Source organism: Athene cunicularia, assembly GCF_003259725.1.
Source record: "Athene cunicularia isolate RWA chromosome 3 unlocalized genomic scaffold, athCun1 chr3_part1, whole genome shotgun sequence".
Lineage (NCBI taxonomy): Eukaryota > Metazoa > Chordata > Aves > Strigiformes > Strigidae > Athene > Athene cunicularia.
In genome coordinates this window covers 45981420-46000174 of record NW_020799097.1, presented here as the reverse complement: position 1 = coordinate 46000174, position 18755 = coordinate 45981420, and the positions used below count along the sequence as shown (strand labels likewise).

The window sequence follows — 18755 nt, the reverse complement described above, 5'->3', positions numbered from 1 at the left end:
AAAGGATAAAACTTGACCAACCCCTCCCCCCTCTCATTTTCCCAAGAATCCCAAAATACTCGATTGGGAAGAAAACAACAGAAAAAGCACAACAGATGCAAAGAAACTGAGATACTGTCAAAAATTAGAAGACAAGTACAACACTGACTGGATATTCAGAAAACAATGATTAATCATCTATTTTAAAGTGACCAGGGGTTCTGCTTAATGCTAATGTATTTCCCAAGATCACCATCCAGACCTTCACAGTCATTGAGTAAATAGCAGCAGATGTTGAGGTATAAGACCACATCATTCAGCTATGATTAGATATTTAATAAAAATAGATATGCCTGACAGAATCTTGCCCTTAGTTTACTGAAGCTGTACTGAAAGGGTAGGAGGAAGCTGCTCTCAGAGTCACACTTTACATTGTCTCTTCTAACCTAAAAACAGTGTTCCCTGCTGTGACTACTACTGCAACTAGTATGTGTCAGATAAGCCTCACAACTCATCTACAAAAAGAAATATTATCCAATAATGGCTAACAAATTTGTCAGAGTAAATCCTTCAGAGTCACCTTCTGTTAGTTTGTACAGGCATTATTTAAAAAAATAAAATAGTAAATATTTTTAAAGGGTGGTCAAAGTACATTTGCTTATAAATATTTGCTCGTCATACCTTTTTCATTATATCCTTGCATGTAGTAACTGTAAAAACACTGTTACTACCTGGCTTTTTATGAGTTGTGAGTCTGCAGCAAAATGAAGTGTGGAAGTTGAGTGGCTGTTTGTCTTGGACTAACATAGAATCATTTGGGTTGGAAAAGACCTTTAAGATCATTGAGTCCAACCGTAAACCTAAGACTGCCAAGTCCACCACAAAACCATAGCCCTGAGTGCCATATCTACATGTCTTAAATACCTTCAGGGACAGTGACTCCTTGACAATTCTTTTGATGAAGAAATTTTTCCTAATAGCCAATCTAAACCTCCCCTGGCACAACTTGAGGTTGTTTCCTGTTGTCCTACCACTTCTTACATGGGAGAAGAGATGGACACTCACCTCACTACAACCTCCTTTCAGGTAGTTGTAGAGAGTGATAAGGTCTCCCCTCAGCCTACTTTTCTCCAGACTAAACAATCCCAGTTCCATCAGCCACTCCTCATGAAACTTGTGCTCCAGACCCTTCACCAGCTTTGTTGCCCTTCTGTGGACACACTGTAGAACCCCAGTGTCAATTGTAGTGAGGGGCACAAAACTGAACACAGTATTTGAGGTGCAGCCCCACAAGTGCTGGATACTGGGGGATGATCTTTTCCCTGTCCCTGCTGGCCATGCTATTTCTGACACAAGACAGGATGCCATTGGCCTTCTTGGCCACCTGGGCACACTGCTAGCTCATTATCAGCTTCCTGTTGACCAACAGTCCCAGGTCCTTTTCTGTCAGGCAGCTTTCCAGCCACTCTTCTCCAAGCCTGTAGCATTGTTGCATGGGGTTGTTACGACCCAAGTTCAGAACCCGGTACTGAGACTCACTGAACCTCATACAGTTGGTCTTGGCCCATCAATCCAGCCTGTCCAGATTCCTCTGCAGAGCCTTCCTACCCTCAAGTAGATCAACACTCCCACCCAGCTTGATGTCTTCTGCAAATTTACTGAGGGTGCACTGAATTCCCTCACCTAGATCATAGATAGATATTAAATACAACTGGCCCCAATACTGAGCCCTCAGATGTGGACATGGAGTATCACAAAATGCATTTATCAGTCCCACTCACAGAAATAAAACAAAAAAACCTGTTTAATTCTTCAACAGTAAAACTGTATTTATCCTTTTTGATTCGTATTCTGAAATCTTTAATGCAGGAGATCCTTTTCAGAATGTAAAATTCTGAAGAATGTTATAAAGGGGTCCCAGTCCAGCTTGGGTCAATACAACTCAATAGCGCAAATAAGCATTCTTAACTCAATAGAGAAATGAATTAAAAGTAAATCAGGAAAAAAACCAGGACAGAATAAATTTATTTCTGTGTGTGTCCTCGAGAAATCCAAATTAGAGGTATAGACCTATTCCTCTGGGATTCTAGTTTAAAGTGTTCCATAGTCATGAGTCCTAAGAAAATACAAAATCCATGACCTCAGCGTGCACTTTAATTCAGGAGCATACACAGTACTGGTAGATGGGGCAAAATGAAACTGCACAGCTGCCAGAATAACAAACACATGAAACGGAGACAAACAAATGCTGTTGTCTTTAATAGCTCCAACTAGACACAGGAACCAACCACTTTTTCTTACTGAATTGTGAGAGATGAAAAAAACAGGCTGCAAGGAACATGGACAGAGAAAAACTGTCTGAGAAAAAGATAAAATTTGAGACCCTCTGAGCTAAGGAATGCCTCAAACGCAAGATGAAACGATAATCATGAAGTGGATGCTGTAGAGGTCGAAGCTGATAAGGCTGCCTGAATAACACAGGATACAGCTGGAAGAGGGAGATCTGTGAAGACAGGGTCATTCTACTCTGGTGCACCTGGGCAGATTTCAAGGGCCATCTGTCTGGTGAATGACCTTTGCTTCACTATCCACAAAATGCATATTAAAGTTAACACCCCTCAATAAGTTAATGAAGATTAACATGATCATGCTAATTACATCATCTCATGAAACACCTTACCCCTCCCCATACATGGGATATGTAGGTATGTGGGTTGACCTAGGGGATGGGTCCAAGGAAAGTGGGTATAAATCAAGGGGGGGCAAAGCAGGGGCAAGCCTTGAGAGTGAAGTGAAGCAAAGAAGATGGATGCTTCCTGGAACCCTCGCTGGCAGGATCACAGAAACCTAGACCACTAATCTGTATTCCTCTATTCCCTCTATCTCCCTCCTTTTTTTTCCCCCTTTTCTTTCACTACCATTAAGAAATGCAAGGCATACTGTATTGCTTGCCACAACTCGTTATATACTTAGCCAATTATTGTGTGTCAAATTAGTACATTGTGGGTAGTTAATAAATGTTTGGATTTTGAGACTTGTCTCACAGCTGCCTGCTCCATTGGGGATTTGCAAATTGTTTCCCTCATCTGAGCAGGACTTGACATGAATAGACTTCATAGAGAAAAGGAAGTATACAAGGGAAATTAAGATAAAACATTTGTAAAAACTCCTATACTTGAATAAGATTTCATTGCACTTTTGAAACTTAGTTGGAATTTAAGAGATACCTGAAGAAAACTTTGTTCATAAATGTGGACCAACACACATCTATTAGTCAAAGCGATCTAGAATTTTGTGTCTTTACCCCAAAACTAAGAAGTAAAAATTAAATATTAGCCACATGAATAAGCTTACCCTCCAAGTTCAGTCATTAATTCAAAACTGAAATTCATATTGGATTAAAAGTATATATCATAACTTGTCTACACAAAGACATAAGTAAATAATAATAATCTGCATAAAAAGTCATGCTCTGAAGACATTGATCTGTGCAAAGATAGCTCCTAGAAAACTTCTGCTTCCCACCCCAGATTCTGTAGTCTATCCAATGGCTGCTTAGTACTGAATATATAAACAGTCTTTAAAGAATAACTGGAATTCAGATTGGTGTTACATCCAGGTGAAATATCTTGGCTGTTTAAAATTGTGCCATTCAAGAATGAAACTACTTAAGAAAATAAAAATGATTGAAAATCCTTCTCCTTTGCTTCCCCTTAAATAAGTCAAATGGCTACATGTCTACAATTTGGACACTCTCTGGGATTTTTGAGAAATTGGGTCCTCAGAAAAGATGAGCTCAAACATGCAGTCTGTTGCCAAACTATGAAATATTTAGTACAAACTGCTAAATAGAAGAGACATTATGGCAAAAATTGTTTTTTTTCATATCAGTACATTTGCCGTGATGACCAATCCTACAATTTTCCTATTGTACTGGGAACGAAAGAGCTTAACTCCCAAACAGCCCTCAGTACCGAAGGTAACTCACCTTGAACTCTTAAACCCATACAGAATATAACTATACTGCCAGAAATTAAATTATCTGATCCGCTCTATAATTTAGCAGTATTTAGAGTCCACCATAACAGTAAAATAGATAATCCCTAACTGACTGAAGATATAAACCGATACTTATTCCAGCATTATACAGCATGTATAATATATGTTAGCTTGCATCTGGAAACAATACAGATTTTTCAGCCCAATGCCACAGTAACACTGCTATATGTTTTCAGCTCCAAATAGCTCAAGCACCACAGCAAAACTCTTCTAGATTATTTTACAACTGGACAAATCAAGTATCTCTTCTTTTTTTTACACCTTAAATAAAATTTAATCATTTTAAATTTTCCCCTTTATGTCCTTAAGGTTGCCTTGAAAAGGAAAATATTTTGATATATCAAGTAAACTAGGAAAATTATGATCTTGTTTATATACATCAGAAAGTTCAAGATCAATTCTAAATTGTCTTAAAAAAAAAAAAAAAAGAATCCCTGAACTATTAATCACTGACTTCAAAGGATGTAAAATTGTATCACAGGCAAAGGAAAATTCTAGCATCATATGGTTCAAATCCACAACCACCTGAGTTATTTTTTTAATAACAACTCCATTACATCTCCAATGTATATTTTTATCACAGTATAAGACTAGGTAGGAGTTATTTAAAAGTAATGAATCAGATTCACCACTTGCACCACTATTTAAACAGCATTTGCTAAACTATTCTGTTAGAAAATTTACTGTCAGATTTTCCAAACAATGAAAGATAAATCTCTCAGCCAACAAATCACCATAAAGCAACTAATGAAATGTTAGAACTTATGGAAGGAAACAATTGCTTTCACAGTCTGTTAGAAAGGGATTATTTATTTTTAACATTTCTCAAAATGTCATGAAAAAAACAGGCAAAATCGGTTTTCTGACTGTCCCTCATCTGTGAGGTATTGTTGAAGTTGGTCTTATATTCACTGAATGGATTTACTGCATTATTGTCAAATAGTTCGACTTTAAGTCACATATAAAACATAAGGAGTTCAAGAGGCTTCTTGACAATTTTTATAGCTTAAGTAAAAATGTATTTATTTTGACAGAAGCAGTATTGTACCCTTTTATAACAAGCACAGCTGCCTTATAAACCTATAGCTACAGCGATGTAAACCAAAATAATTCTTTTTGTTAATGTTATTTGGTGATATTTATTAATTCTTCTATCTCCAAACTATATTTCAATATTAAATAGGTCATCTATTATACAACCCGATTTTTTAAGAGATTTTAAACAAGGTCATTTCTGTAAGTGTGTGTAAATTATGATTTTCCCATGAAACTACCTAATTTTCTATATTAAATGGAAAGTAGAATATCTAAGTTATATATTTATTACTAGTAATTTTATAGATATTAAAAATTTTACTAATACACTTCTGTTTCATATCATTAATTATTGTCACTGCTTTAAAAAGGTGATTAATAAGTTTTTCTACTTGAAAAGTAGAAAAAAAAAAGAATGGTAAGTAAATTTTCATAGAGCACAAGAAAATCTCAATGAAAATTTTCATAGATAAAGTACAGATCTTTGATCCTCTCAAAAATTGCATGAAGTACAGTATTTCCTGTCAGAGAAACCTCAAAGTATTTGTAAAATGGTAGCAACAATGGATATTTTCAACAGACCTTGGAATACCACTTGGTTTTGTCTCTCTATGACCTTGTTTTCAAAATATGTAATACTTTCATTCTGGAATCTGGTTAGTCTTTGAAAGTTGAGATATATAAAATTACTGGTAATTTAAAATAGTGCACATATATTGACTTTTTAAATTCCCATATTTTTTTCCATGATCTCCACTCGTTTCCTTCCTAATGAAGGAAATTCAATAGACAAGGAAAGTATTTTGCTGAAGTATTTACTGATATGCCAAAGGTGAATTTGGTAATAAAGACTCAGGCAACTTAGCTTTCAGTTATTAATTTATCTTTTTAGAAAAGGATAACATGACATTGTTTCAACAGGGAATCCAGTGAGTACACAAATCCACACAAAAATTTCAGGTTTCTGCTTCTGCTTTGTCGTTTCACTGATGGGTGGTGTGTGCCATGTGAGAGTTTTAATTACTTAGGCAATTAGTTATGAAGCTTTATTCTGAAAATGATAAACATGCTGAAGAATCAGATGCAAGAAAGGAGGACACAAATTAATTTGTCCATGGCTTTGTATGATACGCTATAGAGATATTCACTATAGTGTGGACATGTAGGACTTTTTTTTTTTTCTACTTAAAAGTAAGACATTTCTAAAAAGAACATTTTTTTTTTTAGACTACTACATACAAAGTATGATTATGCTATCAAGAAAATCTATAAGATTATTATATATTTGACTGACCACTATGTATTAAAATGTTAAAACCATATGGTATAAGCCTGTTCAAATCCAAGGAAAGTAAAATATATGAGTAACATTTTTCTTTGGTTTCGTGCAACAATTATTTGCTTGGGAACAATTCTTTCATTGTTAATGTGAGAGAACATTAATAGACAAACCTAGCAATGTTGATGAAAGCCTCAAAAGAGCAAGAGAGTCAAGTGTATAATTTAACAAATGATAATACAGTAGAACTGATGCCCCACAAGAGTATATCAAATTCTATGTTGATATAATTAGGTTTTGTTAAAAATACTCTAGATGACTGTAATTACATTTAGTATCATGTTTCACAATATACACAAAATCGGAAACAAAAATTGTAACACATACAAGCTTTACATAGTTCTCAGATGCTAATTATATAGGCTTGTTACCTATAACCACTTCAAAACTGTTACCTCTTACATAACAAATCATCTGATGGGGTTTGGTGTTCATGGGGTCTCTGCCACTACCACAGTCCAAATATTAATTCTGCCTTTTATTTTATGGTTTCTCATACTAACAATAAGGCACGGATTTGTATAAACTCAGTGCTGGTACATTTTATTTCCATTTTTACTTGCCTCACTCAAAGTAAAGACCGCTTCCCCACCAAGATGAAAGCATAAAAGTCCATCTTTGACCTTTTCATGACCACAGAGGTAAATCTTATTTTACTGTTTTATTTCTGTCATTTTGGAATGGAATTATTCTGTCCCTAAAGAAATTATACTGTACAGTCTGAAAAATATTTCTACTGATGCTCTTTGATATATTTTACTATAAGTTACTCATGACATTTGGTGATGAGGAATTACCAAAATTTTTTGTCCTACATTGGCTTGCAGTTAGGCTTCAAGCCACCCTACATTTAAAATATATATGGGTTCTTCTGAGCTTCAACATTTAAATATGAATTTAGTTCTTTATATTGAACAGCATGTTGTAGAGTTTAGCTGTGTAACGTTTTTGTTACAAGGAGAAATAGAATGATTGGACACAAGAAAGCTGAAAGACAAAAAAAAGAGCATGTTTCTAACATAACACAGACCACTCTTTTTATCAGCATTTCTACTATTTACAGCAAATCAGCTTTCCAGAGTAATTTTACGAGATACATAAATTGTGTATTATTGTTGTCAGGTGTAGGTACAGAAGGAATGTGCAACAAATTTTAATCCTTTTAATAGACACAGAGGAGATGCTAGTAGGTAAATTTTGCATCCAACTAGAGTACATTGACTTAAAACTAACACAATTGTGGGGTGGAGGGCACATCTTGTGGATGGTTTTGAGTGGGGGACTTTTTGTTGTTGCATTTTGGAAGGAAGGGTCAGGTTTTGTTTTAAGTAGTCTCCACTGCTTTTCAGATACACCCAGATTTCCAGGTTCTGTTCATAACCAAGATTTAACACAGTATGATTTTGAGTACTTTCACTCAAAAAGCGTATATTCATGAGTTGTAATAACGTGGAAATAAAATATGCTGTTTCATCCGTTCAATGTAAATGAAATTATGGAAAGTCTGATCAGTGTTTGCTGTGTTTCATTTGGAAAGTGTATCATTTTGAGCCATTGCTGAACTGTTATAGAAATCTAACACACAGGGATTTTTGCAAGATGAAATTATCTCCAAGCATAATTTCCATGTTTTCACAACCTTAAATACCACTATGAACCAGCTTTCAGTACTTAAGTTCTACTGTTTTTTTAGAAATAAGAGAAGTCTTGAGACATAGCACAATTAATTTTGGACATACAAAGCATGGCAAATTAAAAGAAATATATTCATGCATTTTTCAAGTAAAGGTTGAGGGAAAGAAAAGATTTATGAAAGAATGAGGTCAACAGACTGAAGAAGAAAAGTCTGCAGAGAAGTCAGCATCTCTGCAGCCAAACAGGGAAAGAACAAAACCCTCTAAGTTTCAGTGTTAAAAAAAAAAAGTTTCAGTGTAAAGCGTGATGTGATACATATGATTGTGTTTATTCAAACAGTAATAAACACTATGTGATATCCAAAATTTACCATAAAGTAACAAGTATTTAGGAACTACAGATATACGGAAATGATTAAAAATCACCTGTAGTGGTTGGCTAATTAGTGATGTTTCTAGCAGTTACTACCTGGAGACAAAGCAGTAGCTGTTTTCAAAACTTATGGCCATCTACCATAGATATAATGAAATTATGATTATCAGCCAAAATTAAAGAGGCAAGTGTAACTGCAAGCTCTGGCAGAGGTATTTATGATAGTTTTAAATTAATTTGGCTTCCATTAGCCCAGTAATCATGGAGCTCAGAGAACTCCCTAGAAACCTGAATAACTTAGATGACTAGTCTCCACTGATATTTGCATCCAAGTTTACAAGCTTACAGTTGGTGTCACTACTTTGACTGTGCTTACACATGACACGACAGCAATGTAGTCAGACGAAAACTAGGCAAAATGTGATGACATCTATTAGATAAGGAGCATTCTTTTCACCATACAAGAACTTAATTGTAAATAAAGATACCGCTGATTTGCATGAAGAAAAATAACTGTTCTTCTGGACCTTCTGCCTAACAAAGCAAGCCAAGCAAGTTAAACATTTCCAGGGGACAATTTCTGTATGTGATTTTTGCTCCAGTTTTCCCATCATGATCATAGAGCTTTTGGAAAACACAATCCACTTCTCTCATGTAATTCAACTGGCATCTGTTCACAACTAAGTCACATAAAATAAGTTGCACTGACACTTGCATTATACTTTGACAAACATCTGAAAAGTTTCCCCTCCCAAGTTAAATGTGCCCTATTTTAGAGCTGTATAAAAATTGACAGTAATTTTCTTCATAAGAATAACATTAACTGAATGTTGTTGTTGTAGCAAAATATAACAAAATAATTCAAAAGTGGCAACATAATTCAATTATTTTTCAAAAATATCAATAAACTCAATTATTCTAATAAAAAATGTCAAGTTATGTCCATTCAGAACAAAATTTTATTTCATTTCTACATTTCAAAAACTTAAATGCAACTTTAAACTGGTATATACAGAAATTCTATTAAAATTTATGCATGTCTTTGAAAACAATAACACTTTTGAACAGAACATTGAAATAATAATTTGAAAAAGTAAACCAAGCAAAAATTCAAAAACTAATTCATAGCAGTGACAAAGATTTTGATATGTATCTTAATTTGCTCAATTAAGACTAGAACATACTGCATTACTATTTTCTTCATAGTTAAATTTAAAAAAAATAATAATTTTAGAAGGTAATTACATGTAAGGGAGTTTTCCCCTCATTTTTTCTTTTTTGAGCACCTTTGCCATTTGAGAAGGTAATACATTCATTTTTAAGCAATATTAAAAAAAAAGGTGTTTCCGAACATTGCCATAAAACAGACCAATTAAGAACTGCAAGCTTATCAGTTTGACTGATCCATGTTAGTGACTATAAACTTTATAAGTACAAAACCTCAAAAAGGAAGCTAACCCTATGTGGTTTTGTTCCTATCTTGACTTCATAAAAAGAGAGAAAGAGTATACATGAGAAGTAGAAAGAAACTATATTTACTAACCCAGAACTACTGTTCAGCTCTATTCAAGTCACATACAATCTCTTTTGATAGATTCATCAGAAGGTTGAAGCTGACCTTTCCAAGATTTTAGTTCCATCAGAAATATTCTTTTTCTTACATAGGAACCCCAAAATCAGGAAATTCATGTTTAATTCTAAGATCTTCAACAGTCATGTAAGATCTAATCAACAATTTTTCTTCTTCCTTACCACCCCTATATACTACCATGCAGTTTATAAAGAATAGATAACTACAGCCACACCTATGTAGAAGCAAGTGTTTCTCAGGCTACATAATCAAAAACATTTCCAGAGGAACAATATCAAGCAGCCGTTGCTCCCATCAACATGGCACTCGGTTAATAGCCTGACAGTCTACTGAAAACAATCAAAGACGACTTCAAAACTGCCCTTTGCAAAAATCACATGCTGAACAAAGGTGAATTTTACTGTCCCAACTAAGATTTTGACCTAGATCTGCCACAGATAACATTTCCTATTCATATAACACCTGTCACCTTTCATCCCTTAAGGATTTAGAGCACTTTTCAATAGGGCAGTACTTCTGGAATAAATAATCAGGAAGATATTTTAGGAAGTATTCTCCAAGTAGAACCTTTCACACTAACCAGACTAATTTTATTTTTAAAACTACTAGATAAAAGATGGAAAAATCCCCCCAAGAAAAATTCTAAAAATAAAACAATCACAGTATTTCAACAAATCCATAATTACTTTTTCAAATAGTCAGTCTGCAGCCCTGTAAAGTTCTACAATAAGAACTCTGTATTAAATATGAGGATATTTACTTTTAAAGGCTAATTTTTTAAAATCCCATTTTACTTCTAACAAAAGGTATAAAAGTGTAGTTGTGACGAGTTCATCTTGCACCTCTGAGTGAAAACTACACTTTTCAGAGTACACAGAACAGCATGGATTCTACCTTATAAACAACCTTTGAATTTGATAGATCATATCGCAGGCATCTCATCCACACATCAGTACATGTAAAGGTGTCTTGTCTGTGGACTCTGGCAAACTTTGTGTATTTCAGCTTTAGCCAGTTTGGTTCTTCCAAGGTAAAGACCATGACAGACCTTGCACTCATTTGGGAGATGAAGTCCACAGTAACCACAGTAACCCAAGTAGAGGCTGAAAATGTTCCTGTCCTTCCACACCATCAAAAACACGCTGCATGCACATTTCTCAACGGACAAAGAATCTTTCAATGTCTTTTATCCCACAGGAACTTGTAGTACTCTCAGCATAACTTGCCTAACACTTGATGTTGCTTTGTCAGAGTTATGCAGAAGTCATTCCCCTCTAGAGTAACTTCCTTAAGAGAGGCATATGGTGAAGTGTGAGCAAGAAGCTTAGCATCTGTGCTATGTGCCTTCCAGCTTGGTCTGTAGTGGTCAACTGCACCAGCATCTATTGACATTTGGCCCTCCAAAATGCCTTCATGGAGCCAGAAACCCTGTATTTATCTCAGAATCTAGAAATCCTAGAGCTGTGTGGACTCATTTAAAATATGCTCAGGCCAAGGGTTATTTTTCTCCTTGGAGACAGATTACAGTGTAGACCTAGTGTTAACAGTGCTCACCAGCGTCCAAAGAGACAGCACAGGTCCAAGGGAAGTGGAAGGGAGAAACTCCTCCATGGTATGTATTAAAGCATCTCCTATCTTCCAAAAGTGAGTAAAAAATTGTATTAAAATTCTCTGAAATCAGGCACAGGTGAGGAAATTACATAAAGTCCTTGCCCTTCAGTGTTAACAATAACCTCATGAGCAGATTTGAGTTCACTTTGTCCCGTACCAACAGTTTGCAGAACACCCTCAATCTCAACCACATCAGACCCTGTCCTTTCAGTTACAGATAAAGGCCTATGGCTATGTGGTGTTCAGGCAGGTTATTTGTAATAAGCAACAAAAATCTTGAAAAAATAGCCACTTCTCAGCACACAACTCATTTAACACTTCAGCTCTTGGACCTTAAAGGCTAGGTTTCTTCTGGGGTTGCTTCAGAAAGGTTGCTTTCAGACACAGCTATGCAAAATGCAATGGAAACCTTTCCTGGATTAATTAATGATTATATCTATCATAATGCAGTTGATTCAAGACCTATTCTTAGGTTCAAAGCACCTCCCTCCACAAAGCATGAGTAATGTTTTGACTGTTCCTGTTACACTTCTGTTTATGTGCTTGTCCTCCTCATGCAGGAGACAACAGACCCAGCCTATAGACATGGCCACGTGCAAAAACTTTCTATGCTGACAGCCTTGCTTTTTTTTTTTTTTTTTTTCTCTTCAGGACTATGAGTATATTTGACTAGCATGAGCTCAGTCCAGGAAAAGTGGGGCAGGCTTTCTGACCTGTACTTTAAAAATATCTGAAGAGAAATTCCATGCAGAAGAGTCACAATTAGGTGACTTAAGGCAGGGCAGTGCAGACTGTGCTGTGTTGCCTTGTGCAATGTGAGCCAATAGGTTCCCATGTTCCAGATAAATACACTGAAGTGAAAGATTATCCCATCTGCCCAGGGAACAGCTCTGATTTGGTCTTTATAGCTGTTGAGATTGTACCATATTCAGAAAAATGTTTAAAATGCTTAACATGCTGCTTAAAAAACAAACAAAAAATAGTGTCAACTGCGGTAATGTTCCAAAGTCTCATTCTAATCAGGATCACAACTTCCTTGCCTGTATAAATATATGCACACAATATAAATTTATTCACAAGATCTTCCACTTCACTGTCCTGAAGTAAGCAGTTAAAACTGGCCACAAAAATGAAAGTCTGGCAACTACTGCCGTGCTTGAACTGCTACTGTTAATTTTGGATAGATCGTGTTCAGCAGCACTTAATAACGCTTTACTTTTGAGGCTGTTTTTTCTTACCGTAAGTGTTCAGCTTCTAAACTTCTGAATCAGTGAAGCTAATTTGGATTTACACAACTATGACTTAAGGACAGTTGTGGCCTCTAGTTATTTCTTTCACTTAGAGAGCTTTAAATGAGACCTTTTGATATAAAAAGGGTCAATAAACATGACAAATCCTGAGAACTGCCTTCCATGGAAATACACAGGAGTAGCAGGCATCCATCAATTGTCAGGAGCTGATGTTGTCTGCGGGGCAAAAGGTATTCAATAGAAAAACAATCTTTGAAATGGAATTAAACTCCATGAGGCACTTTACAATATAATTTCAAAATCATTGGTGGTACTGAAACACACTTGCAACCAGAAATACAGCTTAAATCTCAAGCAATATTCTTCTACCTTTCCAAATCAAAACTGATAATTTTTTTATTATATAAGCTACACCTGAGATGAGGGGCCTTGGGGAGGAAATGTGGTTTAGGGCTTTTTGGTTCATTTTTTTAATATTTTGGTTTTATCAATTGGAACATGTAGTAGACTTGCACCTTCCCTGAACAGTGAGCAAGTAGTAGTACAGCTTAGCAAAAAATATGCTCTGATCTTATGTTTTAGATATTATTTTTTCTAAATTAATCTTTCACACAGTATGTTTACTGACACTGACTAAATATCCAGCTGAACTGACAAAACATAAGACAGGAATCAGTATCAAATAGTTTAATGTTAATGGATCTGGCATGCCCTTCTATGGGAAGATACTATTACTGTCTGCTGGCATTGATTTAATTAATTACTAATCAGAGTCCATGCCAACTGCTTGACACAAGTTAGGGTCAGAGCCAATTGTTTGTGGGCACATGCTTAATCATCAGCACATCAACACTGTTTTGCCCTCAGGTAGATGAGAATGTCAGCTCCTTCTTTATGAAGTAGAGCTCTTCATACTTTATGAATGAAGAGCTATATTGGTGGTTAAAATGGGGGAAAAAAAGGATTTGGTTGCCAAATTATTTTTCAGTATTTGAAAATAATGGCTACTATAATAATCTCCCAACATTTCATCAAAATCACAATTTCACTGTTGGATAATGTATAAATATTTTCTTTCAGTCTTTGGAGAGTGGACTATTTTAAAGAAGAATCCAGCAGTTCAAAATTTTATGTGGAACTGCTTTGTTTCTGTCACTTATTCTACAAAGAGGTCCAAGTTTCTCTTATTTGGAACTCCACATGTCAATTGCAGCTGGTTTCCCCTCCCACAGTGCCAAAACTCTGGCTTGATCATCTTTGTTCCTCTGATCTTCTCTACCCAAACAAAAAATTAAAGATGTTGGCTTTGCAAACTGTATCGTTTTTTCCTTGTTGTCGACATAATGGTCAAGTTAATCAAACTTGTAGGCTGGTTTGGGGATTTTTTTTCCCCCGCCTCTCCTTGTCAATTGATTTTTCTCAAGATTTTAAAGAAGAAAGTGAAGACAGAAAATTACATTTAATAAAAACTGCAAATAATATGAAAGAGGTAGAGAGATGTGTGATCACAAAAGCAAGAGATCCAAGACAATTTCCATCTCTAATGAAGGCACCTTCTGCCTTTGTAACACAGAGAAGTGTTATTAAATGTCACAGTACATTAACAGTGACAGTTTTCTCACCAAGTATAAGCACTTGCAGTAACATTTTGAAATTTTATTGTCAACATGTTTGTCTTTACAAGAAAGCACAATTTGATCTACATTATCATTAAATATTAAGGTTGCAGATTAGTATTCTAGAATACTTAGAGTATATATTTCAGTATGTTTGTTAATAAAAAAATCTTGATCTAAAATCAGATTGAAGTACCTGGATCATAAGTGCCAATACTTAAATCTGGAATAACATGTCCTAATAGGGCCATAGTTTACTATAGAAGTAAGGGAAAATATTAAATATATAGGTCTTCATGGACTAGAACAAAAAAGGTATTTGTGTTAGTAGTTAACAGTAGCCAGACACCCAGACCTGACATTTTTCCTAAGCAGTGCATGAAAATATTAGATTAATAGTTCATATATGAATCCTGCCTCAGAAAAATCCAACATGTAATCCAACAATTCAGCAACCAAACTAATTAGAAAAATTCTCAGATTCCTATTAAAAGTATGCATATCTATGCTCAAGTGACCAGAACAGAGCAAATTAAGATTTTAGCATGTGCTTGGGATTTAAGGTTGTTCTGAATGATGTGGGTTTGGGTGGTGATTAGCAGGAAATCTGAAACAGACCTTGTAATACAGAATCTAAAATATAAATGTAAACTTATTAACACATGCTAGAAGAAAAAGATCAGAGAATGAAGGGGATCTATATTTAATTCAGGCCAAAATCACTTTTAATGTCAATCAGGTCAGCACAATCATCTTGGTCACTTACCATTAACTTTGACAAAGCTCTACACAGGGCGTCAGGGCTTCCCGGATGAGGGGGTATAACAAGAACTAACGTCTGCTATGCTTGTTCCATACCATCTTTATGGTACTTTATGGTATGGAAGCATCCCAAGGTTACTTTTATGAAGACTGAAATCTGATTTTGTTGAAGAGATCAGTATAACTATTTTTTCACATTATATTTGATGTATTTGATGGATATACATTGTTCAATATTATCTAATATTTCCCAAGTAATGAAATGCTTTCCAAATGGCCTGGAGCTGAAAATGCACACATACTCACATTGACATGAAAGATAGTTTACTTAGACAATAGTCCTTGACTATCATATGAAAATTCTGAATTTACAAGGAAAAAAAAAAAAAAACAACCCCAGACAGATGAGTCAATGTTTCTTCTATATAAATTAAGTTTAAAATATGAAGTAAACATAACTTTTTCCATAAAATGTGTATAAGTAATAGTGTGGTTTCTGGAAAATTTTCATTTCTCCATTATGAAATGACTACATAATTTTAGTTCAGGAGCTCATGATTTCTTTTTAAAGCAGAATGAAACCCCAAGTTGATAGAGTTCTTAAAAATTCTTTGTAAAATTTATTCTTTTCTACTTGATAAAACTCTGAATAGGTTCATGGCTATGGACAGTAGTAAAGAGAAACATTGTTTAGGATCTATTATAGAAAAGACTGGGTGTAAGTAGAATTATTCTTTTTTAGTACCGTACCCTGAAGCGTCTTCCAAACCAGTTTTCAGTTGTAATAGGTTTTTTATTAAAAAATTACATGACTATAATATGGATGGAAATACTTCGTACTGAAGTGATGATCTGCAACTAAGTCCCGACAACACAAAATGTATGTTTTAAATCAGAACTGCTGCAATATTAACTAGCTATTTGAGGACTTATGGATCAATTTTCTTCTTCTTCAGCTTTGAATTTTAAATTTTGAATTTTATAGGTCTTTTCCATTTTATTGTTTACCTGACACATTACCTTTCTGAAACTTGTCTTGCATGGATGTTGATAGGGTAAGAGAATGAGTATGATTATTATACTAAGTTGTATATATATTCTGCTATGGCTGAAATTACTTAGCTTGTCATCAGCTGTATTGCACTTAGAGGAAGAAATGTCTGTCCTGAGGAATAGTCAAGGGTAAATCAACATAGTATTCTGAGCAAAGAGGAGATATTAAACCAAAAACTGTTTTAAGGCCCTGATATTTCTTTTTAACATATTAAAAATCCAGATTTAAAACTTCTCATACCAACTTTTGTTTATTAGTACTGCAGAGACCACTAAAACCTGAAAGCAAGGATACCTTTTCGTTCTTGTTATTTAATAACTGCTTCTTTTCAACAGGAAATCAAAATTTATAACACAATTATAACCAGACATATGATTGCAGAGGCTATTGTTACAGCCCAGCAATATGATTTTTAATGGTAGGTAATAGAATTGTACATACATCAGCTACTACTGAGTATAGCTTCCTGCAAGTAAGTGTCAAGTGAAATAGCTTTGTTCTGAAATAAGTGGTGAGTGAAATGCTCGTAATTCTTCCACTGACAGAGCTAGAAATAGGGTTCCCATTCTTTTCTTGAATGCTTGGATTAATGTTGAATGGTGGCAGATAGCTTTTCATATGTATTTATGTGCAGCAGTGACATCCAGTGAACAGGTAATTTCAACAAAGCAGTTTTCTAGTGGTGGGTTTCCATAAAAAAAGATTACACATTTTGTCAACATAAAGATATTGGAATGAAATGGATATGGAATTAGTGGTGTCAGAAAAGCATATCACTAATTCGAATTAATATTTAGTTGATATGGTAAATATTGGGCTTCTGGCTAACATCGTGAAATGCAGCAATTAGATTATTCCATAAAGATGCTATAATAGTTAGCATTTTTTTTATTTTATATGTGTTTCTAAATAATAGCAGAGCCTATCCTAGCATACTGGTAAGCCAAATTAGTTTCCTAGTCACTTGCCTCCTAGGACATGAGCCATCCGAAATATCTTCACTCAGAGAACCACCAAGGGAAAAAGTCTACCCTTGAGTAGCTGAGGAATAACCTTTTCTGACTGATTGAATGGGACAAGAACAATGAGATTGAATATTGTCTCCTTCTGTCAAAAGAGTTGAATGAGATTTGGAGCTCCAAGGAGAGGAGTATTCAATGCTCCATCTGGGAAGTGAGGAAACAAAAGAAGTTATTTGAATGAAGTAAACATATATTTGTGTTCTTGCTACACTATTGCTAAATTAAGGAGAAACAAGTTATGGTTTTACAAGTCACTACTAACAGCAATAGTTTTCATTTCTGAGAGTAGTTTAAGTGAAGTCAAGATGGTTTTGTCTCCAGATAACATATATGCATTGAAAAACAATGGAAAAGATTTCTGGTATAGAAACAACTTCAGAAAAACCTCGTAACAGTTTCTGTAGATATGCATTTAGCTCAGAAATAATTTTTGAGCTACAAGTACAGCAAATAGCAGTTGAAACATTTCTCCACTGTAAACTACCAAAAGCTGGTGCTTTTTCTCCACAAAAGTCTGTTAGATATGCATGTTTAATGTGCCTGTCCAAAAAAAATATGAGAAACACAGTTTAACTAAAATTGGATAGTTTGACTCACATTCACCAGCTATTTGGCATTCATCTCCCTGAAACTACATGCAGCACATCAGGAGACACTTTTTGACTGCAATATACTTGCTGTAGTTCCTAGAGTGAAAAAAATGCACATAAACTGCCTTAGATGAGTAGTCCATAGAGAACTGTCTACTTTCATGTAGTTTTACATATTTTTCAACTAACTCAAAGACCCAAGTGCCATATCCAGCACTAGCAGACAGCATACAGTTGTATTAATGTTACAAAACCTTGAAATTTATACAGCTACTGTATTTATTTCCTTGATCTTGTGCACTTTTATGTAATTTCTGTTTAATAAATAATATAATGCTCCCTATAAGTAAATAATTTACTTCATATAAATGAAAAAGAAAGATGTTTTCTGTAAGTTAAATCATATGACAAAGGTCACACTACACTGAAATAATTAAAAAAAAAAAAAAATCCAGCATTTTTTTCTCCTCCCTTCCCTCTCCATTTTGACATTCAACTCTTCAATGGAATTCAGGTTACCCATCACAAAGTGTGGCAACATTAAAAGCAGGAAAAGATATCACAGTCTAGACATGTGGAATATATTTCTTTCAAGGCTATTTAAATTCATGGTTTACACCTGGCACAAATAGAATCTGAAATAATAAAGGGAAAAATTACTTGTCACAGGCTCATATGTTTATCTTTTCTTAGCCTCTGTCTCCACTTAAACTTTTTGCCTTCTTTTCCTAGCTATAGAAAGTTGTGGGTTTGGCTTTGGTTTTTTAATAAGGTATAATATTTAGTTTATAATTTAAGCAGATGAGAATGAAGCATTAAGGGAAATGTAAATATATGAGT

General features: G+C 34.8%; 1 protein-coding gene across 5 annotated transcripts in view; it reads right to left on the bottom strand.

Moving 5' to 3' along the window:
- Positions 1-18755, bottom strand: part of GRIK2 (glutamate ionotropic receptor kainate type subunit 2) — a 442240-nt gene that overhangs the window by 334835 nt on the left and 88650 nt on the right. The window lies entirely within an intron of this gene.